Here is a 27,933-nt window from a genome sequence, read left to right as displayed (position 1 = left end):
GGGTTAGTATTAGATTAAATTACGAGAATCGGAAAACCTAATAATTAATCAAAGGACATAAATTATTAGTTTCGAGAGGGATTGGATAAATCTGATATATTATGTTAGTATTCACCGTTAAATTTCAGATAATGTCAATAATGAATATGAATGCAATGCTTCCTTGATTGGGGATTGAGCTTGCGTACCCGAGACTTCGGTTGGAGGAAATCTACTGCAGTTGGGTTTTGACCCAGCTATTTTGTTTTTCAGGTATTGATTGTGCACTCATGGTAGGTGTTGCTCGTGGATCCAGTTTGAAGGTCTCAAATCTTCGATTTCAAGGCGGTTAGCTACAATAATCAAAGGATTCAAACCGTTCAACTCAAGTTAACCGGAATTACTTTACCATGTGCACTGACAACTTCAGAAAGTATGGGAACATACTACTCATGAAGCACAAGTCGAAATTGTTTGAATAGTTCAAATAAGCACAAGATGAAGTTTTGAATCAACTTGACAAGAAATTATGATTCACCCGATCAGATCGGGATGGTGAATATTTGAGTCTAGAATTTGATGACCATCAAAGGGGTTGAGAAATAGTTTCTCATCTTGCTCCAAAGATCACATCATATGGATGATGAGTTCAGTGGGAGTAATCGAACATGTTAGACATGAGTTGACTAATGATGGGATATGTCAATATTCCAAACATTGTTATGAGATATATTCTCAACACGATCGTTCTTCCTACCTAACTACATTTCGTCTAAAAGCTGTAAAGACACCATAAGGGTATGGATTTGGAATGGTTCCAAAGTGGCCTTTTCTTAATGTCTGAAATTGCGAAACTAACATAAATGGTTCACGAAATCTAAATTTGCATATCAGACAAAGTATTTCTTTACGGGATAAAGCAATATAGGGGATCCTTCTACAACCCATCAGAAAACAAAGTTTTTGTTGCTCGTGATGTGTCTTCCTTGAAATAAGAGTTATTTCCAAGAAGACAAATGAGAGAAATTGAAGATATCGAAGAAATTCGATATGAGCAACAAACTGACAATGGTATAACAAACCAATTGTAGTATACAAACGTCAGAAATCGCGATTCCTATCTATTCGTAGTCGATGGACATGGAAAGAGAGGTATAGATAGAAGATCTCGGAGATCCTCCCGCATAAGACGAATTAATTAGATTTCCACGAGAGCCCTCTAGAAGTTGAGAGCGTCTCAAAGTTGTTCAAACCCCAAGTAGGTCTTGGAGGCTTATAGACCCGTCTCAGAGGACTAAAATCTTACTGGGGAAGAAAATGAGCTACCTACACAAAAAGCTATGGAATCACTCCGAAATATGGTTTGGAGCCATAAGATCAGAATGGAATCCATATCTGAAATCAAGTTTGGAACTTGGTCTATTTTACTTAACGGGATAGTTTTTATTAAATAGAATAGGTTTTCAAAGAGTTTGAAAAATGAACAAGGATGAAACTATTAGTGTTTCCCAGAATTAGACTAGAAAAGAAGATCACAAAGTTCTTGGTTTAGACCATGAAAAGACCATCTCTCAAGTCACGTTGCTTAAGACCATAATGATCAATCACTAAGCAAAAGAGTATATACATGACACCGTTGACTCTTCTAGAAGCTGGTGACTGTAGAGTTACGTATGTATCTAATACACTATCTAGTGTTTATTGCGGAATCTCAAACATCTATACGTTAATATTAGACATCCAGGATCGATATTTACATGACTAATCAATGAACTAGAATGGAAAGAAGATTACCTTAATCGCTTTCCCACGAAAAAAATTCCGACTAGATTCGGAAGATCAAGAACTTCAGCTGTAGTTCCTCTACTTGAGACACCGAGTGTATGAATTGAATTCCCTCCTTCGAGTCAGCTAGGACTTTCTTGAAGGTTGAGATGAAGAACACTTTTTTCTTGACTAGATAACCGAGAAAACTCCTTTTTCTCTTTCTTGCTTTTTCTCTCTTGAAAAGCTCTCTTAACTTTGCTCTTAATTGCATACATAATTATGTCTAATGAGGTCTATTTATAGGGAACAGAGTGTAGGAGTTTGTCCCAAACAAGGATTCCTAAAATATCTCACTTAAAGACATATCCGTAGAAGTCCCACACAAGAACAAAATTAGGGCTTATTGTGTGGCCGACCACTATAGCCCATTATGGGCTTTGTGGCCGGCCCACTTAAGGGTCTAGCCGGCCATGTGCTGGCCGGCCCCTTTCTAAGGTCGGCCATCACATGGCCGGCCCCTTTATGGGCACTCCCGGGCCTCCCTTTTAGCCCGGGTTTATGTATACTTGTCCGGACTCTTCCGAACACTAAATAATGGATCCAATCCACTTATTTGCCACTTTATATCTAGTCAATCTCTCCGTTCAAATCATCACTCTTATGTGTAACCCTTGTAGGATCTGGTCTATGTTAGCTTCTAGCTAAGCATTACGACCCCTAATTCGACCGGACTAATGATCTTCCGTATAAGGTCATTATGATCCTATTCGCCAAAGCGTACGCATTTCCATCTTGGTCAGAGAACATTCCCTTAGAAGGATACCATTCCTTCGGACCGAGGAAATATATCCTTCCGTCTCCCACTTGTACTTAGAACAAGTGCAATGCTCGATTCCCATGTCTTTTCATATCTCATCTGATATGTCATACTTATCAGACTTTCTTGATCCCGAGAACAAACTGTCAAATCAAATGATTAACTCTTAATCCATTTGAGCATGGACATGCAATTTTCAGTTGTTTCTCATCAAGTGGCCCAGAGATATTTTATCCTGATTTTACTCGGGAAGACATATTCCATTCTTGTACTCCCACTCAATTATATGTCTATCGTGTCTCCCCCAGTAATCGGCCTTTATAATCTCCTTTTACCGCGCGACGTTTAACGGTACCAAAGTTCGACATTCCTTACATAAACTGAGCGAGTACTCATGTTTTGAGGAACCTTTCCGATTTGTTAAATGAGAGTTATGATATCTTACGACTTCTTCTCCAGAAGTACTCTCACTTGGCGGGTTTCCAGTGTATCAGCTTATACACCCATGAAGTTAACTCTAAATACTCCTATTCCTATAGCCCAAGAAACAGCGCTATCTCGTCAATCACTCATGCTATTCTTCTTAAATCATTGTTGTCCAACCAATGACCTGGATTAGGGTTATTATAATGGTGTGCTTCCATGTTCACTTAGTAGGGTTTCTTTCATTAGATCACGCATCTAATAAACCTACCTGGAACACTCCATTATTTTGGACTGTCTTCTAAATTCTAAACCACAATTCAGATGACGAAATAAACTGAGTTTATTTCTACCTTGATCCTAATTCCTCAACTTTACAAGTCTTTTTAGGATTTTCTACCTTGATCCTAATTCCTTAGATCCGTTCATCTTCTATGTTCGTTCTAAGGTGACAGTTTAGTTTTTGTTTTCACTTTGCTTATTATTATCTTGCTTCTGAACGTCTTTATAAGCTATTACGATAATATCAGTTTCTCAAACTGAAATTAGTACTTCCTAAGTTCTAATTTTAATTTCTTGTCTAGTAGAGTTAGCAACGACTCCCAGCATGAAAACTCCTTTTCATCTTTTCGCCCTTCTTAAAAGATTCTTATCTTTATTTTCAGAAGATTGCTTTTATGACTTTCTTCAACCTTTGTGTTCAGAGATAAGATCCCAGATGCTTCCAGCATTTTAGGTCTTTCTCTGATTCTTATGGGTGACGACATCTTTTGTACTCCAAGTACTTCTTTTAGATGTTCGGGTAAATCTCAATCATCTTCATGATCGATCTTATGGTGTCCAAACATAAGTATTTCTCTCATGTTTTTGCTTTCGCTTGTCAGAATTTTTCAAATTCCGAGTTTGTTTGGCAGTTCTCATGTGAGATGGGTAGAATCTCTTTCAAAATTCCTTTTGAACGAGTTCTCATCACTTTAATCTATTGATATAGATTTTGATGCCCTAATTAGTTTACCCTCGTCTTTGTCCTATAGAGTCAGTTCTCCAACTGTTTTTAACATTCCTGATGTTTTTTCTCAATCCCAGTATGTCTCTACATACAGGACTTTGAAACATTCTTGTTTCACTCCCACTTACCTTCTTGTCGAACAAGACTAATCATTCTAAGAAATTGAACCTAGACAATTTTTTTACGAATGTTTAGAAACTCACTCTTTAGATCTTATCTGCTTAGATTCTCAGTCTAAACTTGGAGTGGTTTTTCTATAGTTTCTGTGAATCTTCTTTCTAAGACTCACTGGGGGTTTTGAGCACATATCAAGGTATTTCTTTAAATTCTTTTAAGAGGTCTCTTGGTGAGTAACTCCTTACTCCTATTTGTTGCTCTTTTTCGAACTTGTTTCGAATATTTATTTCCTCGCACTTGTCTATTTTAAAAGATGTCTTCTTTTAAATAGGACAACATCGAGAGCAACAAAACTTGTTCCGATGATTTGTGAGAAAACCTCGTTATTCTTCGTTCGAAGAATCTATGTCTAACGGTCTTTTAGACTTTTAATAAAAGATCATTTTAGAACTCTTTCTAAAATCCATACTTGTATGGATCTTTTATTTGCTATAGCTTTTTAGGTTTTTAGTGGGATGGCAGATGTGCATTTAGACTTTTACTTTTGGAAGATTCTATGACTTTTAGACTTATAATCTCATCATAATCTTTGGTCAGATTTGATCCTTACTTGATTTAGGTTTAGTCTCTAAGACTTTCCTTTAATCTAGTGTTTATTCTATTCTAGTCATATTAGTCACTTTCTTATGTCTAACATAAATTCTAGTGAGTAATTTGACCTTTGGGATCTCGTCAAATTTCTTTTGTTTGAACCATAATTAACTATCGCTGAGAGACACGAAATCAATCAACTTTAGCTTCATCCATATTCTTTCAAATTTATTTGACTAGATTAGAATAACTAAATTGGATCGTTCAGTATAATTGTTAAAAGTTGAATAGGCATTTTTCTTGAGAACATTTATAAAATACTGATTATTTTATTTATCTCCATAATCTTATTACAGAGTCAATGTTCTTAAAAAGAAAAAAAAAAAGAAAACTAAAAACTAATTTAAAGATATGCCTATGGAGCCCATGATCCTTCTCCAGCTTTATGTAGCAACTTTTGCTTCCTTCAGCTTTTGACAGGTTTGTCTCCTATTCAATAAATACTCAGCTTCCATTTGTTCCTGTCATTCATAATGAAAAAAATAATTTTAGGTATCCAATACCTTTTAGGAATTGTATTCAATTGAATCAACTTGTTATTTTTATTACCTTGATCGAAAATCACATTTCCGTTGTTCAGCTCTTCTTGGTAGCGTGGACAATCTCTTATCCGTATATGAGATTGGCTACCACAGAATATGCAGCTGTTGTTAGGAAGGAGAATTCTAGGTCTTCGGACTTTCCCGCTCCTTTTGATCCTAGAATGTCTCCTTCTCCTAACATCTTCCGTTCCCGAGTTGGTACCCTCTTGAATAAGAAGAATTTCATCTTGATTTTCAGGTACAACGAATCTGCTTTCGGCCACTTCCAGAATACGGAGCAATCTTTCCAGTGATACTAATCCAAATTTCAGTTTGAAATTATTCCTTACTTGCTCAAATCCATCATGTAAGGACAACAAAATTGTGTCAATTGCTATACTAACGTCCATAGGAGATCCCAACCACTTCAAGTCACTAAGATGGTAAGACATGAAGTCGGACTGGTTCCCCTTTTTGCTGGCTTTTGTCAAGCAAACTTGAGAAGATCTTGAATTTTTCAATTTGACATTGTGTTCTGAACACATTTCTTAGCTGTTGAATGATGATGTATGCATCCATGTCAATGAAAGTATCTAGATAGTTTGTTTCCATGGATACCAGCATTAGTGCTGTCACTGGTCCTGACTTTATCTTGATAATTTCAGCTTGCTCACGTTCCTCTTTAGAAGAGGTTTCTGTAAGTGTCGGGATAAGCGTGTCCAAACACGCATGGGAAAAGATGGTTATGCTAAAGGTATAAGATCGGTTATGTTAGACATGATCAGTGTTCACCTCAACGTATCGAAATACTTGGAGTATTTATGGTCGTCACCAATCAAATCCAGATAAGCTGATCTGGATCGCAACTGAGAAATATCATAAAGTACTTGAGAAAGACTTATGATAAATTCTCTGTGTAAAGTAGGAAAAAAGTCATATATTGCAAACTTCCAGAATAAGATGACAATCTTGACTTGGAGGAACAGTAAGCTGGATAGGTTCTAGACGAAGACTGTTGCAAACTTTACAAATAAAAGAAGATAGTTAAAGCTTGAGAAGCTTTAATTTAGTATTGGAATACTAAAGATATATATATATATATATATATATATATATATACACACACTTTATCATCCCATTGTTACTTGGAAACTTCCTATTTCTCTCTCTCCGATTATTTCACTCTTTTTTCTTTGGGCTTCTTTTAATAACCTTCTTGTAAATGGAATATAAGTTCTACTTCTTTCATTTTCCTTGCATCTTCATCTGAACCCTTGTTATGTGACCAAGGTTTAGGATTTTTTGGTGCAAAAAAAGAAGAGGAAAAGAAGAAATCAACAGATGAAGACAATGACAAAGTGAAAGACACCCAAATTTGTGTTGCATGTTTTTATATACTTATTTTTCTTAGATCTGTACAATATTTCCATCTTTTTCTCTCTCTCTATCTTGTAGTTCTTTGTAAATCTGTTTAGGTATAGGTTTATGTGTATGTATATCAATAAAAAGTATATGGATGTAAATCATTTTTGTTCATCTTCTTATGGAAAGGAATCTGGTAATTTTTTGGTACTATTTTTTCATGATTATTTCATGGCGCCCGATACCCGCAGACCCGTTACTCGAGTACTTTGGTGGGCTTGGGCGGGCTTTGACTATGGCAAAGTTGTAAAATGCCCGCCCGACTACCCTAATAGCCAAGAATAAAATCTACCCGACTCCCCCGAGCCCGACTCATCTCCACCCGTGGGCGCCCATACCCGCCCGGTTCCCACCCCTATGCCAGACGCGTCCTAGACACGTCTCGACACACGTCTTAGACACGTCCTGACACACGTCCCTGGTCTCGGTCCTAGACTGAGACCAACTGGGAATCCCAGAGGCGTCTAAGACGCGTCTGGGACGTCCGAGATGCGAACATCTCGGACCTTCCTAGTCTAACTCGGACTGGGACTTCCCAGACACATCTGGGATGTCCGAGATGCGAACATCTCAGACTCCCAGTCCTTCCGGGATTAGGAATCCCGGTCCTAGACGGATTGGGACTTCCTGTCCCGTGTACCACGGTCTCGGAACTCTGTCCCGAGACCTGCTATACCGTCCGGACGCGTCTAGGACGCGTCCTGGCCAGTCCAGCTGGAGATTTTTTTGGAGATCTCCAAAAATCTTTCTTCCAACCTTCTTCCTTCTTTTTCCTTGTTTTAATGGTGTTTAGCTGATGTTTTTGCACTATTCACCACCCAAAATACATGATTTTGAAATCCGTTTTTCAAAATTTTTAGTCCATTAGTTCTGTTTTCGAAAACCCTTCCCAGAAACATATAATTTTAACTATTTTATGCATTGAAACCCTTTCAAATACATGTTTGAAAGTGTTTTAAAACTTTTCAAACTAATCAAAATTTTGTCCGAATCTTTATTCAAACAATTCTATCTATCAATCTAAACTTCGAATCTAATTCGTTCTAGCCAAAGATAGTTTCATACAAACGGCTCTGATACAACTGTTGGAATTATATGTATCTAATACATAACCTAATCATGTTACTAGTATTGGTAGCGGAATCTCAATCATCTTATGATTAATATTAGGCTGTCCAGTATCTATACATGAACATATCAATGAACTAGAATGAAGAAGAATACCTAGATTCGCTTTCCCACGAACTAAATTCCGACCTGTATCATAAATCAACTTGTCATTTGTCGATTTTCATTTCTTCCCAATGTTAATTCTAAATTGTTGATTTTGAATCGCGAGTGTGGTAGTTTATCTTGAAGGCTCTTCCCAATCTTTGGTAGATAAGCCCAGCATGTCCTTCTCTTCCAAGAGGAACGCCATTTTGGGTAGTTCCAATTCTTAGTGCAGGCTACTTACGGATTACAAATAGGTAATTTGATTTTTTTCTTTCCTTTTATTCATCTGTAACAGATATCAATATATATATACATCTTCGTACACGACTTCTGGTCATATACTGATTTTAATCTCATTTGTTTATCTCCCATTTTAGTTTAATCGCTTTAGTACGTGTCCATTTTTTTCATTTCTCTATTTGTGACTATATCTCTGTTCTTTAATTCGTGGTTTTAGCAAAGTTATGAAGTAAAGAAATGATTTTCTTCTACTCCTAATAATCTGAAACACTTGCTCAAGCGTTCTTCATCTTTAAGTAAGTGATTAAACATTTTTTTCTTATTATCAATTCGAATTTACTTCATACTTATATTGGTTTGCAGCTATTAAATTCAAAGTTCTTTGGTTTTCATAATGATAGGGCAGAGGTTAGGAAAAGTTCAAAGAGGAACCTCCTCATAATAGTTCACTTACTTTAGTAAGATCGTCAAATTTTACTCCAGTTATTCATCTCTTTATTCATCTGCAATGAAAAGTCTTACACCCGTATATTCAATTTCTTATATCATATATTTTACCTTCATTTCTTATTCCGCGTAACTATTTTGAGTGTTAGCTTGTGCTTTTGTCTAATGTCACTCTCTGGTTTGGTTTATAGAGATCTTGTCAACTGCAATGCATGTCAATATGTAGCAAGTAATCCCAAACTCCTTTTTGTCTCATAACCAACCATTATTTACCTTTGTTTTTTTACAGTTATAGCTCCTAAATATCATGAAACATAGCCATAAATATTGGGTATTGACCTAAAAAAGTTTTCAAGTTTCCAATTTTTGCGATCGTAGCTAGCTAGACTAATTTACTTGTAGTTGAGTTTATTCTATCTTCACTAGGTTACCACCGCGCCCGTAGGCTGTAGATCCCTTTTGGCTAACTCCTTCGTGAGTTTAGAGTGATGTGAAATATGTGATGTGGCAATATGCCTATCAAGGCCGATGACATCTCAGTGATACATATATATCGGAGTTGCGAGTAAGACCAAATGTACATGTATTACGTCTATCAACTTATCTTGTTTAGGGATCAATGAGTGTCTATTTTATCCCTTTTGACTAACGCCTTCGAGATAGAATGTGGTCTAACAACTTATTAGAAAAACAAAAACATAGGATCGAGTTACTATGTTCGATGGAGAGTGACTCTATAAAAACAAAAACTTATCTTGTTTGATCAAGGCGAGTGGTCACTCTTTCCTTAAGACAATCATGCCCTCGCAATGGTGCTAACAGTCTATGGACACTGGTCTCCCAACATACAACGATTGCGTCATACAGAAAGAAGCATTATAATTCTATATGCTCCATCGAACTATCGAGTTACTATGGTCTCATATACGACTCTAGACAAATAAATTTTTTGTCTTAAAATACTTGATTAAAAGTTGTCTAAGAACTTATCTAAAAGAGAAATCAAATTGTGTATTTATATAGTTAGTCGTTACTCTACAAATCCACAAGATGGCTCTCCATATGAGTTGTGACTACCCATAACTTATGTCTTTTCACAAGTATCCACTAGATGTAATTTCACTAAAAAAACATAGTAAAATATTGCACAAAAAAACAATTAAAGAAACAAATAGAAAACTAAAAACAAATGAAGAGGGTTGATTTACATACACTTAGATGAAAAAAATAATACACTAAAGTAACAATAAATGTGATAAAAAAAAAATACAAAATACAAAAGAATTACATGTATCTTTTCAATAACATTACTCTCCTTGAAGAACTCCATGCCCCCTTTTGCTTCATGTCCTTCTAATCGCCAAAAAGAGGAAACATTTACCTGAAGTTAGAAAAGAGGAATCAAAACAAACATCCAAAGATTCACAACTGACAAAATTAAAGAAACAAACACAATTGACAAAATTAGTTTGATTTTAGGTTGCAAAAATCCAATACTAATAATCAAAGATTCAACACAAAGGAATGCACTAGTAAACAAAAAACATAAATTCACCACTTAAAAGAAAGTGTGAGTTCTTTCCAAATAGAAAACTAGAGAGGGACTGTGTAACAGTTATTAAAAGTTCAATCAGGAATTCAAAAGTAGAGAACTTGAGTGGAGCATTTGTGATTCAAAAGGTAGAGAAACATTTGTATTGTAATTGCCTACTGCAATCCAAACAAATTACGATTCAATTCAAACCAATTACTAATCAATTAGAAAACATTCGAGAAGAGCAATCCAGAGATAGAAACAAAATGTTGACAATGAATTTGAAACAAAATATTTATGAGCAAGACAACAAAGGGTAGAATTCGTAAGTGTCGAACCTATACATTTAACTATAAAAAGAACAAAAATGAAAAAAAGTTCCATAAAAGCATTTCTTCAAACACTTTCTGAGCAAACTTCAAGTCAAAAGATGTCATATGAGAATTCAGTTAAGCATTTTTTTAATGCCAGACTAAAAAGAACAAAAATGATAAAAAAAAAAAAAAGAAATAAGAAAATGTGATTTACTAAAAAGAAAAAGAAAGAAAAAAGTGTGACTTTAAGAAGAAAAAACTGAAATGCAGACCTGTTTTGAAAAAGAGGGAGAGAGAGAGTGGAATAGTAGATTTTAAGTAAATGTTATGATCAAGGTGGAAGGAAAAAAAATACCTCACTACAATTCAAAAGATGTTCAAAATTTTTGAGCAAAAGTTCCACGGAAAATTATGTACAGAAGAATAACTTGCTTTTAACCAAAAGTAAGATGTCGATTCAAATTGAGAGAAAGAGAGGGACAGATGGAATTTAAACAATAACGCAAAACTGTTTTGAGGGAGAGAGTGGACGTAATTGCCGGTTAGGGAGGAGAGATCGTGCGAGAAAAAAATGGAATTGTCTGATAAATGACTAAAATAACCTCTGCTAGGGTACCTAATTACTCAAACATTTAAAACAAATTTTGGGATGATTTCAATCGTCTGATGCAAAATCCACACAAAGAATGGACGGCCAGACTTATCCCCTTGATAACTGACTGAGTTGTTTTAATATAATAGATGTCCTAAGAATTCGATGCTATCAACAGTTAGTGGAGTTCAATGTATAACTTCTCTGTTGGGTTACGATCGCTGTTAGTTTTCTTACGAACAAGTACCATATTTGTTTTGTATTCAGGCTTCAGAAGAATTGCACTAAATTTTCACCAACTGACATGAAATGCAATATGGAGGTTAAGTTCACATGTAGAACATGTTTTTGTGTGCGAGTGTCTGCTCTAAATGAGAGCATTAAGAAGCAATCTATCCGTAATATATGTAGATCAAGGATTAGAAACGAAGGCAACATTTGTTTTTCGTGGAAGTGCAAAAAAAAATAAAAATCGTCAATCACTAGCGTCTATACAATTTACAAAACAACGACACAACCTTGGTGAAGAAATCACCTTCAAGTGGTACTAAATTAGCAAAAAGTAATAGAAACAAATTGGCAATTCAAACTTTGTGGTGTTTGGGAAGAAGAAGAAGAACAATGATGAGACTGGACGAGTTTCGGCTATTCAACATCCTTCTTAGAGGCAATGTATATTTTGATCGTTCATGGATGCTCATAGTTATTGCTTCAAGTATATTTTCAAAAGAAAACCTTTGGAGCCCAATTTTGAAATGTGACAACATATGGATTAAGGTGAATCCATGGTTGAAGAATTGCTTGACAGATTGGATGCCAAAAGTCATGCAATGTTTCTTTCTTTATCTTTCAGTCACCACAACCGTTATTTTGAAATAGATGTTGATATTCTCATGCTTATAAGATATAGATGCATCAAAAGACGAGACTTACACAAAACCAACAAGAATCATACTAGCACTCCAATATCCATGAAAATAAATCATGACGGTTAACAAAGGCCATCAAACATTACCTTAACTTTTTTTTTTAGCGGTGATTCTATTAAATCAAATAAAAATATCCTTATAGAGAGTTAAAACCTAAAAGGACCCAAATAAGTTAACTACAGATGAGACCAACATTTAGTTATTCTTGTCAAGCGACCAACTCAAGCAACATGAGGGGCCAAATTCGAAGAACCAGGGTAGTGTAGCACCGTGACTTGGTAGGCTCTTGATCGACCAATTACCTTTACTTGATTTAATGTGTATATATGTACCTATAAACTACAAAAGATAAGTGTAGATGATAAAATGTCACTCTAAATCTCAAATTTGTTAGTATTTAAACTTGATTACACATCATGAGTTGGAGATATATTTTTACTCCTGCCTCACTTAGAGCATCTCCAATGAGTTAGAGGTCTACTTTAGTTATGATCTTCCTCTACTCTTTTATGGCGCACAAAATTGGCCATGCCGGGTAACTAATTATGAGCTAAAAAAAAGATTAGCAGGTACTTTTTTGTTCTCTCCATCACTCATCTGGTCGTTAATTTTGGGGGTTATTTTATATTCGTCATATTAAGACAGGGGCAGTTTAGTCCAAGAAGAAGCGTGTGGGTCACACGCTCTTCATGTAACGGACATTTGACGGGAAATAGGTCACTGGGGGTTAACGCCTAAACCATAATCATTTTAGGGGTGTAGTCCTAATATAGCTAAATAAGTGGAGGTAAATTACTAAATCTCCGTTAATTATATTAGGTGTTTGAAGGATTCATGTCTCCCTTTCAAACCCTTCTTTACCGTTTATATCTCTCTCCACCTAAAGGCTGATTGAAACGGTATCTACCTTCTCCCTTCAATCTCTCTGAAATTACTTTTCAACTTTCTATCTAATTTACCTCTCCCAAATTACCATCTTTTTCTCTCTAATTTATTTCTTGCCCTTACTCTCCTTAATTATTTTCTTGCTCAAACGGATGAAAATCCTCCATTGCTATTATGTATCAAGGTTTCATCTTATTCTCTAATTTGTTTCTTGATTTTCCTTTCTCTAATTATTTTCTTGCTTGAACGGATAAAATCACTATCCAAAATCATATTTGAGCAATGATTGAATCATTATTTTATGTTTTTCATCACGAAACTGCTGAAATTATTGCTTTATATGTTTGCAAATAAATAGTTTTTTAGACTAGCTAATATTTCTCCCCTCCTCTTTCTTTACGCAGCTAATATTATTGCTTTATATGTTTGCAAATAGATTTCATGATTTTGAGAAGTTGACTCTAGAATTTCATCTTCGATTTATTTAGGTATTTATCTAAATAATAGTTTTGCTTTCTTCTGCCTATTTGGTGTTTAAAATAATGTAACTTGTTAAAGGTTAAATTTTTATAGAAATTAAATTTGTTTGTGTTAATTAACTCTGGTTTACTTTCTTTCGTTTATGCTAATTTACTCAAGTTTTAAGATGATATGTTTTGGATTTGATTTTGCAGATCTAATGATATCCTGTAGGACGCAGATTACTGGAGATACATACACTTTTTTCTCTCCACATTTTTCTCAATTGAGTTTATTAAGATGCTTATGAGTGTTGGACGATGATACTTTTACAGAGTTTGATGTTAATCGTTTTAGAATTTGAAGATATTTTGGTTATTAGTTTTACTTTTTGATGTCTGACTTCCTTCTATGTCTTTTGTTTATGGGAAAACTATTTGCATTGTCACTAAAAAGAAATTGGATGAATGACATGGTACTTTTTTTTTGTTGAAGAATGACATGGTACTTGCAAATGAACTTCGTTAGTTATTTTACATTTATGTATTACCATGCGAGAAATGACTCAACACACTTTGATGTTTGTGGAAAGTGTTCTGCATAAAATGTCTTAGTTAGGCACTAAGTTCATTAAACTTTGCAACAAGAGTACAAGGGGTTGAGTTGGGTCCCGCAAAGAAATGAGTAAGAACAGATGAGTTCCCTCGGCACTCCTTGCGGATGTCACAGTGGAGGATTAATATCAACCACAAACAAAGATTCATGGAAGAAAGCCAGTTTAGAACATAAAAACTGGGTTGGCATAAGATTTTTGGGTCATCTATAAGAGACGACGAGATCTTAGCTACGTCACCTGGGCTATACCAAGTACATCGCATCTGTAAACATTAAGGACCAAGTTCTTGGTTGGTGGTGGATAATTAAAAAAGTCGTCTGAGTAGCTAGGGAGAGCAATGATTGATTTGTTTTGTGGAGTTGTTAATTAGGTCTGAATAAGTACCCACTCTTTATTAATTTTCACGCGGACGATGAATTGTTACCTCTTAAAAATTCTAGGGTCATTTTACACTACATTAAAGTTTATGAACATTCCAACTTTCCTTATTTTTATAGAACATCTAATTGAATATATCTGGAGTCTAAATATAATGCACAATGTAAACATCCAGCATGAGATTATAGAGTCAAAGCACCAACGACCTAATTTTTGAGATGTTTAGTTTTTCCCGTAATAATTATTTCTAGGTACTCTTTAATAATTTGTAATTGTATAACATGCAAATGGAGAACTGGACTTCAGTTCCCAACATATCTTTTTGAGTGACAAAGAGTTGATAATGTTTAAGGAACTCTTAGAATAAGAATACCTGACATAGCCTTTAAAAAATTATAAGTAATTCTCTTGTATTTAACAAATTCATCCACGGTTGTTAGTTGAAGTTAACTGACAATTAATATGCTAACAACCCTTGATTGGAGTGGTAAGGGGTATAGTCTTCCACTTTAGAGGTCAAGGGTTCGAGGCACGCTGAATATTTCAAAAAAAAAAAAACTGACAGTTAATATTCATGACTCGATTCCTAATTAATCAAAAGGTCACGTCTCTTTCACAAAATGAAGAATATCCACGCCCCTTACGAAAAAAAAATTGCGTTTTATCATCACATCTTATTAACTTCTTTTTCTGGCTATAAGAAAATTAGAATGATATGAAAATTTTACATTTTACCAAAAAAATGAGCGGAAGACTTTTCATTACGTAAGATCCTTGAATAGGAAGGATTTGGAGATATTTTTTAAAATTACTGTCTGGGAGTCACGCGAGATGAAAACGGTATATTTGTAGAAACTAGAATCTTAGGATCCACGTCAGACGAGAGAAGTATTTTTTGAAAACCAAGGTTTTTTCAAAACTAGGGGCTCATCGCTGCGGTTTTGAAAGAAAACTATGGGCTTTAGGTGTATATAAAAGAAACACCATAGACACTTTCTCTGTCATCCTGAGAAGATTTCTATCTGAAATGATAGATATGGCGTTTGAGATACATAATGAGCAGGTCAAAGGGCTCGAAAATGATGGTAAGTTTCTCTGATTTTGATTTTGTCTGAATTTCATCCTCTAATTTATGTTTGGATCTAAAATTTCTTTCACAGTTTTTTATAAAATTGAAATGCCATGCCAGCAGTGATGTTTGTGAGGTGAAACAATCTAGGAATGTGTGGTATGGGAAAGCAACTGCCAACCATCAACCCTTATATATGGTAACTAAATCTCTCATTATATTTCAGACTATTTAATAATGTTTAGAGCAAAGTTTTTTACTATGCTCAATTTCTTTTCTTCATTATCAAGATGTAGGTAGTGTTTTTTTTTCTTTTCAAAACTAGATCGTAAATCTAATTTGATATTTGAATTGACTCGGGTGGATTTAAGGTTGCATTGACTCGGGTGGATTTAAGGTTGTTTAAACTTTTATCTGACTCATATATTCGATTCATTTGAATAGTTGATTGAGAGTGATTTTAATTCTATTCGAGTCATATACAAATTAAGTCTGAATCAAGAATTTATTAATTTGAAATGACTATTCTCACCCTAACAATAATAAGTTCGAGCTAGATGAATCAAGTTCAGATAAATCCGACTCAGACGAGGTCATGTTCAGACAAAAAACAATGACGATTACATACGTTATTTGCAACTTGAATACTAATCGAACAATTTTTCCCTTTGATAAATAAAAAAAGGTTACTTTTCTGTTTGTATCCTTTGTTCGTGGCTAGTATATAAAATGAGAAAGGTTTCTTTTTCTTTTCAGCACCCAGTTCAGATTCGTTATATTTTCAACAAAAAAAAAAGTTTAGATTCGTTATAAACGAAGACATTAGATGGTGAAATTTATTTGTAGCTAATGTCCGACTAAAATTAGCCCTGAACTTATCTTCACCTGCCCAAATTGAGAAATTTTATGAGGTGCTTTCTTCATTGCTAAGTAAATGTCAATTATGTTAGAGGGAGATCAATTAATTTCTTTAATGTGAGGTAAATTGGGAAAAGCAAATGTCAAATAATCTATCAACAGACAATATATTTAACTAGACTCAAAATGGGTTCATGACCAAAATAAACACTTGAGCTAAAGAATCTACATGAACTTCCCACAACAGTTTGATAAAATATGTTCAAACATAGTTCAAATAGAGTAAGCGGGCAGGGGTGGCGAAAAGCAGAAATTAGTCCATGCCAGAACATATCTATATGGAATGGCACTTTTGTTGATGCATTCCTGTTGAGAATGAAGAAGAAAAGAGATCTTCTTTTGAACAGGAAAATTTGGTCACTTAGATCTTCTATTTCGCCGGAATTTGTTGATTGCTCCCTACGAGATAATCGTACACTGTAATAATCATAATATTTAAGATATTTTCTCTAAAAAAATGATCTTTATGATACTTCTTGTAGTTATCGATATGAAAAGATCTTTCCTATTGTTACAAATTCATTATAAATTTCAATTTAGGTCATCTAACGTACTTTTAAGCTTCTTTGTATTAGAACAAGAGGGACAAAACCATGAATTAACAGGGGTTGAAACCAAAATGGGTGTAAGGCAAAAATAGGTGTGCTCTAGCTCAGAGAATTGTTTTGACTACATGAAAGATATGGATCTACCAATAATATTGTGTTACATCGATCTCTTTCATGTAATCAAAACAATTCTGAGAGAGTATATCTATTTTGTCTTACAACCATTTTGGTTTTAGCCCTTTCATTGGGTTTGTCCCTCTAGTTCTAAAACAAATAAGCTTAAAAGTACCTTAATGGTTTATTCCTAATTAAAGTGTTTCTAGTTTTTGCGTTAAGGGTTTCCTCCATTTTCAATAGGAGTATATTTTGTCATTAATGGATTATTTTGATTTCATTTGCAGAATTCCCTATGGTTCAAAGTAATTGAATTCTTCCAGATTGAAGATTTTCAATTTGATCCTTAGGGTCCATTGGGTGAAGTTGCAGGAATATTGGTGGAAATGAGTATGGTATGGGAGAGAATATAGGACCTTGTTGGGAGCGTCATCATCTAGTGGGCTAGCTTTTGAGGTGAGAGGCACGGTACACCAAACGTACCTAGTTAGTCAAATGACAGATGAATGATTTAAATGATTTGCTTTTACGAATTAGTCTAAAGTCCAATATACATGAAACAGGGATGGAAAGAAGAAGCAAAATGTCAAATCTATCAGATTCGGCGTAGATGGCGAGTGTTGAGTTCTACTCATCGCGAGCCGAGATATTCAATTAGGCGGAAGACTATATTATGATTACATTGCATCCGAATAAGAGTATCACACCAACCATTTTATGTAATTTGTTTTCATTACATGCTCCCATTATTTAAGAATTGAGAGAGTTTCGATAATATATGTTTGCAAACCATGATCTTTAAAGTTCTTATTACAGATTAAAATCCTGAATTTAAAGATAATTGTTTACAAACATATATTATCTTTGAAGTTCTTGTTATCGATTAAAAGCCTAAATTAGATGTAGCTCAAGTTTGTGAAATAAGAATTAAAATTGTTATAGTGCTCCTATTCTTATATTGATTTTTTTTCGTTTATTATTAACTATTTATTAGCTCCTCTAATTATGTACCTGTCAATTTCTCGTGGAATCCATTCCATGTGCATTAGTTATCTATATTTTGCAACTGCTTAATTCTGTCTTAACTGTTAAATTCTACATTAGTTATCTCTATATATACTTTCTTCCCGCAACCTTTCTTCCTCGCACTTCTTTCTCTCTCTCTTGCTCACTGCAATTTCTCCTTTATTAGTAGAAGAACTGTTATCGGCAACAAGTTGGTTCTTCTCTTTGTACTATTAATTCTTCTTTTAGCTCCTGCAAAAGAAGTATTACCTAGACATGTGCTAAAAACAATACCGGCTAGCAGTTTGTCTACAAATCTACTTAGTTTATGATGGAATTTCTTTTTCCTTATTTTAATTATTGATGCCTCATAGGCTTGCCAGTAGTACAGATAACAAATTGTGGTTTAGAGAGACGGAAAAATAAATTTTACTGAAAAGTTGGTTTTTCTTAGTTATTTAGTATTATTTTTCCTTAATGTTGTTATTATGTAATTATTAATATATGATTAATACGGAGAGTTCAATATAGCTCTTTTATCAATTTAATATTGTGTATTCTCTGTAAGTTTACTGCTATGTTTAACTATAAAAACAATTGTTGATACTAATAAGTAAATCTCTCTCTCTCTCTCCTTATCTATTTGATTTTTGTTTTTATTTTCATTTTATTATACAAATTATATAGTGGACTTTGGTTCACTTAAGGATTTGGTTTCGTTTACATGTTAATATTTTGGACGGTTTGATTTTCAATCGTTTTGTACCACTTGAGTCGTTTCTAATTGGTTTTGAAAGAGCATCACTTTTAGAGAGTTCATTGTTATTTTATTTTTTCGAAATTTACAATTTGAAATATTTTATTTTTTTGTTTTTCAAAACTTTCTTTGAGATGATTAAAATTAGATGGTATTCTTACGATCTTTTAGCTACACTTTACGACTTTTGTAAAACGATAGAAGCACATATATCCTCTTCGTGGGTAAATCTTTACTACATTTTTTATGTTTTTTTTTGTATAAAGTTTCTCTTGCTTTTCTTCTATAAACTTCGTTAATAATTTATCTTTTATCAATTCTGAAACCAACTCGAATTATCATTTTTAGTTTACTACTTTAAAAGAATTATTTATGAAAAAACTAAATTATTTTGATATTCGAAAGACAATCAATACATAATAAAAGTTACAAATGTTATGCACCTAACGAAGAAACTAAGAAAATTAAAATATAGTAAAAACAAAGATAAAGAAATTTGCAGATAACTTTTTTGGAGACTTTTAGTGACATATCTCCCTCACGATCCAATTTTCTCATATTTTCTTCTCCTACCATCCACTATTAAATTTCTCTATATACTCCATCTTGTATCTCTCATAACTACAATATTTTCCTTTTAAAAGTAAAATATTTTTTTCTCTTTTGAACCAGTTTATATTTCTCTAATGGTGTGTTTGCTTGCAGGATTCCTAAACAGGATTCTTGTCAAAAGTGACAAAAGTGAGATTTGTTAGGAATCAAGAATCCTTGGTGTATTTGGCTACCACGAATCTTAAAGATTCATGAATCCTAATGATTCCTAAGTCCAAAATTTGGATTTGACTAAAATCTCACCCAACTCTCTAATTTACAAGGATTTTGGTGATATAAATCTAGATTTCAAACTTAAAATGAACAAAAAATATTATCTTCTACAATATAATTATTTTCAAATTATTATTTTTTCCAAAACTTGTTTTTCCCGAATTTATTTTCGAAAACTTAGATATTTACAAAATGAGGAGGAATAATAGACAAATAAATAAGATATAGCACTACATAGTAACTATAAACATTACAAAAAACAAATGCCGAATGGGTAACTCAAATAAATTAACAAACTTAAGATAAAAATCAAGAATGCATTGTGACTGAAAAGAACTTTTCGTGAATTCAATCTAGAATAAGACAAAATTGTAGAATTTTCTCACGGGTAACTGCAAAATCATTAGAAAATTCCGAGAAAAATTATCTATATAGGATCAAACAGAAGAGCAAAACTACTTAAAATACACACATGAGCAAATGATGTCCAAATACTACACTTTTTATTTGTAGATCAAGCAATGTTAACGGCTAACAAACCAGTTGTACGTGTAAGGAAAACCAAATACGATGTATTATAGAAGAATCGCATAGGTTTTATCAATCTTCAATAACAGCTTGTATTGATTATATCACTCAGGCATATAGACGAAACAATCATGACAACTTGATGAGATCCACATAGACAAGGCATATGCACCTTAATCTGTTTTTTCCCTTCAAAAGTAACGTAAAGATAGATAAAACTCGGCCCACGCACATGAGGCATCCTCTACACAAAAACATAGTCTTAAAAAGTACCGTCTGAAGGCCATTTATACTGACTACTATCTACACCTCTTGCTGCACTGATATGAAAGCAGAAGGACCCACATTGGGACCCCATGCCCCCACGGGTCTAAAGTTTCCTGTTCTAGACAAAGGAAAAGTTGTATAAAAAACGTAAAACTCTATATACTAATCGTTAAAAAGTGGTTGGTGAGGTGGTCTCACATTAAACCCTATGCGCAAGATGTCTTGTGTTCGAAACCAGTAGTCTTCTTTTTAGTTATTTTATGGGTAAATTCGTATATGGCCCCTAATTTTCTATTAGCTACCCTATCAACCCTGTATTACTTCGTTTTTACCCCTATTTACAGGTCAATTCATCTTTTAGTCTCTTTTTCTTTGTAAATTCATTGTACTCCTTATACATTGTTAGAGCTATTTTTCTTCACGTTTTTAAAATGAGTTGGTCCTCTCTATTTCCTTTAACTTCTTTACACAATTCGAATGTGTATACTACTACTTTTTATATTGGTTGCAATCAACACAACTTGTAAATCAACAGTAGTTGAGTTGGCTTGGAATGTAACAGTAATGTATAGAATTCACTCGTTCGGACGTTAAATCAAGATTTTTAAAAGATTTAAAAATCATTGTAACTAAAAGTGCCCCCATAAAGCAATTTTTCAGGGTCCGCCACTGTATGAAAGCTCTCTTTTACATCACCTATTATTGAGAAAAAGAATTATAATTTTTTTACAAATGACATGATCTATATGTTGATTGAGAAAAAGAATTATAACTTTTTTACAAGTGACATGAATTATATGTTGATAAACTAGAAGATACAAATAGGCACATACGCAATTGACTTTCAAATAAAAACTGTGTATAAAGCATCAATAAGTCTCGGAATCAAACGTGAAAATAGTTAGTTTCCTAAATAGGTTAAAAAGATAAAAGATATTTTATTAAAACAAATGTACAAGTCGAGGGGATAAATACTAAATTACCTCACAATTTATGCTAGGGAAGTTTTATAAGGCCTCTCCAATTTTGTTAAAAGGCCTCCCCGTGAACCATTTTACTTGGTAAATTATCATTGAGGGGGGCCTTTTAACAAAAATGAAGGGGCCCTATAAAATCTCCCTTTATGCTATATAGCGAAAAAAATCAAACAGTCAATTGATAAGTCGTGAAGATGTATGGTGTATCCCCGTATTGTCATCCATTTTAAATTGGATCACATCTTCTGTAAAAAAAAATTCACAAGGGCGTCAAGCTCAACCTTTATTTCCTCTCGTTTACTCGTGATTTCATCAATATCCTTGTCTGTGCTAGTATTGTACTTGGAACTAATGATGACGATCTCAACTTCAAATCTTACCATCTGTAACAGCTCCACTTTATTATCAGCTTAATCCAGAACATTTTATATGCTTCCTTCCTGTTGCACTACCATTATAATTGAAAACAAATTATAAGATTAGAGACATAATTCATACAATTAACAAAACTCACACATAAAAAGCAAATTTTTGATAAATGCATGACAAAAATTGAAATGAAATAACATAAACATCAACTAAAACCAAAACCAAAACGTAGAGGCAAATAGGTAAATCGTAATAAATATGAAGATATCGATATAAGATCACCCCTAAAATAAAAAACCTAGAAGAAGACTTAGACCACAAAAATAATTAACTACATAAAATGAAATTAAAATGGATGAAGGGCGGGATCCTACCATTTAAGTGCTTAGCCAAGCTGAAATGGCAAATAATTTTCATCCCCAACCAAAGATTCAAGCACAATACTGCTACTGGTCACGGAAAACAACCTATCCATTCGGTGTGGCAACTTGTTTTGGTAAGACTCGTTAACCCATTTTATTCCATGAATTGGTAATGAAGATTAAGAACTCTTTGTTTTTGGATGAAGATTTCCTTAAACTCTCATATTTTCAGAGTGGAAAAACAATAAGCATCATAGATGGTGAAAAAACTCACTTTCGCCACCAATGAAATTGTAGAGGATCAACTGTGAGATGACCCAAGCGACACGCGAGATCGCCATCAAAGTCACCCACGGTCCAAAGAAGTGAAGAAATTATAATGGGTCTCTCATAGCAGCAGAGCTTGTTGTTCTGAAAGTTTTGCAGTTTGCTTTTGAAACGCAAGTAACTAGTTTGGTTATCTTCTTGATACGTAAGAAAACTATCATCTTTTCAACAACAAAAAAACAAAAAAATCATCATCTTCCTCCGGAATTTTTTTGAAACTATGATCTCTTCTTCAAAAGCTTTCTATGAAGATCGTACAAAATTTGCGTGAGACCAACAGATGCCGAGATGACAAAACACATAAGGAGACCTAAATCTGAATACTCAAAAATCCTCAAACAAAAAATTTGCAAGATAAATTCGGACGATGATAGATCACATAAGCATAACCCAAATGTATACAAATGAACCAGAAAACAACGACTATTTAAACATCAATTTACCCAAATTATGTCACCCCCTTCTTCTACAATCGGAAAAAAATCTAAATAAGTTTTAAGTTTTCACCATCAAAATTTAAAATAAACTTTCATCATAGAAACCTAAAATAAGTGAAGAAAATATTTCTTACTTGGATTAAAAGGAAAATATCTGATGGAGACCATCAAGATGGACCTCACGGCCGAACTAGTTAGAGGGCCTCATGGCCGAGTCCATTAGGGTTAGAGTTTAGGAGTTCCCATGTTTTAGTATTTCCTACTAAGTGTAGGGTTAGAAGTTTCTATGTTTGAGTATGTTTGATATTTAGGAATCCTAATTTGAGTCTATCTAGAAGTTTCTATGTTCCTATAAAAGGAAGTCAGGTTTGTCCTTCTTATTCAGCTCAGAGAATATTATGAATCGAGTTTATTATTAATCCAGTTTATCGTTTATTATTAATCAAGTTTATCGTTTTATTTCTTTTATCGTTATTTCATCAGCTTTATTTCATTAGTTTAATTTAATAACAATGGTGGATTCCATTACTTTTACGCTTCCGCAACAATCTACATCAGCTGGTATTCAGAGCTTCAACAATCTGGAAAAAGATAAATATTTTTTAGATACTTCTCATCTTGAATGTTGGAAAAATCTTCCGCGTTTAGGTTGGGATCCTTTTAGAGATGCACAACAACTCTACGTTGATCGAAAAGATCAAAACAAAATTAATGTCATTTCCAAAATCCCTATGTTTGATTGTCAATATCATATAGATTTTTGGATTCAACAGATAGAGGATTTGTTTATAAACCAAGAGGTTTGTGATGAAGATAAGGGTTTTATTCTTGAACAACACTTGTCTACAAGAGTCTTTGAAAAATTCAACGAAATGCAATGGAGACTCGTTAGTCAAGGAAGAGAGTTTATAGACGATTGAGATCAACTAAAACGTATCTTCAAGTTTGCTTTTCTTCCCTCGAATGAATACCTATCTTATGTAGAATCTCGAATTGAATCAAACGTAATTTTATCAAATATTCCTTCGACCACCATGATTGTTGAAGATGAGATCCCTGATAAAAAAAAGTGTTAGTTTTCCTACTACGGAGAGAGAAAAGTTCGTTGAGAAGAATAAAGAAGAAGAAATTCCATTGAAAGACACGAGCCCAGACAATTCAATTAATCCGTATATGATTCCAGGAAAAGAATTTTTTGTTTCAAATCATAAAATACTCCCGTCTAAATCCGTGTGGTCATTGGTTTCGACTCTTGATGCTCAAACAAACCCTAACCCTATAGTAGAGATGGGTAGAGTTATCTGTGCACAACGTAAAGGAGCTGGGTTTTTCTTCAAATCCAATACTAATCAGCGAAAAGGTCCTGCTAGATTCAGAAGTCTCGACTTCGGTGAACGAAACGGTTACCCGAAAGGTCTCGTGACCAATATCATTCATTATCCAGGTCGTGATGCACCACCACTTGCCAATGGTACTTTCCATTGCCCTTTTCAATACAAAAAGCAGAATGAACTTTTTGTTGCTGCTGAAGGTATGTATACAAGTCAGTTCCTGTATTGTGGGAAGGAAGCTAATCTAATGGTGGGTAATGTTCTTCCATCAAATTCTATACCTGAAGGAGCTGTTATTTGTCACGTTGAAGATCATGATGGTAATATGTTTCCTTTGGCGTTTGGTGCAGTTGATGAGGACAATGAGGATAGCCGGATGTGGTTGTTATCTGAACTTCATTATTTGCTTGAGATTAACACCGCTAATATGCGTCGATACTCGCAATACTTTTAGACAGGAAAAAGGGAATTAACGAGGGAGTAGATGCAAATTCTCCAAAGCTTTTCGTGGGTTCTGTATGCGACATAAATCGAATGCCTCCTTCTTATGTTGCTTTTACTGATACTGAACGTTTGACCGGTGATGCTGCTAAACATCAAGTTACCATGAACCCTATCAACATTGTCTTCGATGCGACACGTTTGAGTGGGAGAAGATTCCGTGATCCTTCAGTCTAGAGCGACATGAAATTATGGTCGTTTAAAGTTATTCCTGGACCTCGTGATAAACCGACGATTGTCGTCTACCATAAAGATGAAAAGACGCAATATGCAGTTGAGGAGATTTTGTCAATAGTTGAGATGGATGAAATTGTAAAGGCATTTCTTGATAGATAAGTGAAGAATGCCGTTGTAACTGTCCCTACTTATTTCAATTATTCTCAATCCATTAAGACCAAAAACCACACCAGCAATACATTAAGACCAGCAAGCATCTTTCATATTCTCAATAAACCCCCAACTGTTGCTATTGCTTATGGTCTTGATAAAAAAGCATCAAGTGTTGGCAAAAATAATGTTTTGATCTTTGATCTTGGTAGTGGTACTTTTGATGTCCCTCATCCCACCTTTGCAGAATGTATTTTCGAAGTGACAACAATTACTAGAGATAACCATCTCGGAGGAGAAAATTTTGATAATAGGATGGTGATTCACTTTGTACAGGAGTTTAAGAAGAGGCATAAGAAAGATATAAGCAGAAATCATATCGCCTTAGAAGATTGAGAACAACTTGTGAGAGGGTGAAACAGACGCTATTGTCAACTACCCAAACCACAGTTGAGATTGATTCTTTCTGCGCGGGTGTTGATTTTTATATCACCATTACCCGCGCTAGGTTCGGGGAAGTGAACATGGATCTCTATAAGAAGTGTATGGAGACAGTTGAGAAGTGTTTGCAAAATTCTAAGAAGGATGACAACAATGTTAGTAATGTTGTTCTAGCGGGTGGTCCTATTAGAATCCCTGAGGAATATTTTTCATATGTGGAGACAAAGATTGAATCAAGTAGACAGTTCTTGAATGTTACTTCGGTCACCGTGTTCGATGGTATTGAAGAAGAAGTTCTTGACAAAAAGAACAAAATTTTCTCAATGACCGAGGAAAAAGAAGAACAAAGTGAATTATCCTCTTTTAGCTTGAAAAAGTCAGTTCATTCTAGTTTAGATTTGATTAAGCCATATTCGAGTTTGGTTTATAAGCAACACGTAAACGTGGGAAGATCGTTCAAGTGAAGAAATTCAAGGTTGATTTTTGCATAAAATATTATGTGGTGTTTGTGGTCTTCTTCATCAAATTAAAAGATGACGGGAGATGTTGCAATTTGTGGAAGTTTCTTTCCTACATTTATTTTTGCAAGATTCTTTGCACTATAAAATTGAAGCTAGTGATTTCGTCCAAGTGGGTGTCCTTCGACCCCAATGCACCATTCGCTCGAAGTGGGAATTAGGGATTGCATTGTTCAGTCTCACTTGAGGGCAAGTTCGTTCTCGGTCGGGGAGTATGATGGAGACCATCAAGATGGGCCTCACGACCGAACTAGTTAGAGGGCCTCATGGCCTAGTCCATTAGGGTTAGAGTTTAGGAGTTTCCATGTTTTAGTATTTCCTACTAAGTCTAGGTTTAGAAGTTTCTACGTTTGAGTATGTTTGATATTTAGGAATCCTAGTTTGAGTCTATCTAGAAGTTTCTATGTTCCTATAAAAGGAAGTCAGGTCTGTCCTTGTTATAGAGAATATTATGAATCGAGTTTTATTATTAATCCAGTTTATCGTTTATTATTGATCAAGTTTATCGTTTTCTTTATCACCTGAAAAATAGTAGGCTCGATCAGAACTCAGCTCGTAGATTTCTAATTACCTAAGGTCTAAATAGACCAATTCAACAACAAAACCAAGTATCAAACAGAAGAAAAACAATAACATAGTCCATTGAGTTACACCTTTCGTGCCAACACGACTGAAGTTAACCTGTAACACGGTTGAAAAGATTCATACAATACAACTTCCCTTTTGGAGGGGCATAACCAATTGTGAGGTCCACGAGATAGCTTCACTTGCCATCCGTGTTTGCATCGACTTAAACCTCTCAATAGACAAGGGATACCACACACAAAGGGAATTCGTGCAACACGAGCACAGTGCAACATGAGCACTCACATATGAGCAGGAGGCGAGCAGACCTCTAGTTGGTAAATTACTTCTCAAACTAGAAGTATGTGGTCCACAAGAATGAACTTGTGTTTGCATCGATCATCTTGTCGAGCCAACCACCGATTACTTATGGATTACAACCGTCAATCCATATTAGAACTCAACCCCCTGGTCCACTGGGTGGTCCAATATCAAATTCGCAAGTCCGTGTTTACAATCGACCCACATGTCGAGCCAACCAGTCTTAGTTCAATCCATTAACAAAACTCAAGATCATGGTCCACTAAGTTATCCAATATCGGATTAGTAACTAGTGTTTGCAATCGACCCACATGTCGAGCCAACCATTCTTGGTTCCGACTAGCCTATGTGATGCACACGAAAGGTTGCACACCGAACCGGAGGTATCAAGTAGTAACCCGGCTAAACCAGGATCGATCCAAGGATAGGAAAATAACTTGTTTATCGGAGGGTCTCGTTCACGAGTTTAAGTGTTACTAGCTAACTTAGACAAAAATAGAAAGAACAAAGATAAATGGGGGTTTTGATAGTTAGGCATGATTCGAAAATAAACAAAAGGGAAATAACTAAACTTAAACTATTAACTAAAGCTTATTGGGAGGCTAGGGTCTTATTCTACATATGAGAGAGGTCAAGGATTCGGGAATCCATCGAGATATACCTATGTAAGTTCTTGCTTGGGTCAGTTATTAAGTTTGAGTCATCTCGACTTTACATTAGATGCTCTAAGTGCTAGATATACCTAATGGTCATAACTAGTCAAAGGGTCATCATATTCCATTAAATATCGAGTCTAAAATCAGAAAGATCGCTTAAGAAGTAACTATGACATATGCTTGACATAAGACATGAAACAAGCTTAAACGATTAACCTCGTGAGAGAGACATCAAACATACTCATCTAACCAATACAACCACATACATAAGCATATCAAGATTTCATCATAATCCTCAACAAGAGGCTTAGCTACACATAGAGAAATTATTGCATTCCATCCCAAATGAGAGTGTAATCAATGGTGTAGACATCGTGAGACAAGTAATTACACTATCTCTATTTCTAATTTCTCTCTACCTAGGTTTATTAAGCAAGAACAAGTAGCAATCAAACT

The 27,933-nt window shown here is 34.5% G+C and overlaps 2 long non-coding RNA genes and 2 pseudogenes across 2 annotated transcripts; 3 read left to right on the top strand and 1 right to left on the bottom strand.

The window, feature by feature from the left end:
• Nucleotides 1-9,767: 9,767 nt before the first annotated feature.
• On the bottom strand, nucleotides 9,768-10,971 carry LOC147548880 (uncharacterized). The gene is made up of 2 exons (XR_015236779.1): nucleotides 10,812-10,971; nucleotides 9,768-9,989 (listed from the first exon to the last, which is right to left on the bottom strand). It is a non-coding gene; the product is annotated as an uncharacterized LOC147548880 (long non-coding RNA).
• Nucleotides 10,972-15,477: 4,506 nt separating this feature from the next.
• Nucleotides 15,478-17,912, top strand: LOC147548879 (uncharacterized). The gene is made up of 3 exons (XR_015238209.1): nucleotides 15,478-15,583; nucleotides 17,252-17,420; nucleotides 17,528-17,912. It is a non-coding gene; the product is annotated as an uncharacterized LOC147548879 (long non-coding RNA).
• A 5,993-nt stretch (nucleotides 17,913-23,905) lies between these two features.
• Nucleotides 23,906-26,812, top strand: LOC147548877 (heat shock cognate 70 kDa protein pseudogene; annotated as a pseudogene).
• Nucleotides 24,106-24,603, top strand: LOC147548878 (large ribosomal subunit protein uL2x pseudogene; annotated as a pseudogene).
• Nucleotides 26,813-27,933: the final 1,121 nt, after the last annotated feature.

The sequence above is a fragment of the Eschscholzia californica genome, unplaced genomic scaffold (assembly GCF_041429995.1).
Source record: "Eschscholzia californica isolate CP2 unplaced genomic scaffold, dmEscCali1.0.p SCAF_3, whole genome shotgun sequence".
Classification (NCBI taxonomy): Eukaryota; Viridiplantae; Streptophyta; class Magnoliopsida; order Ranunculales; family Papaveraceae; genus Eschscholzia; species Eschscholzia californica.
This window is presented reverse-complemented; position numbering and strand designations above follow the sequence as displayed.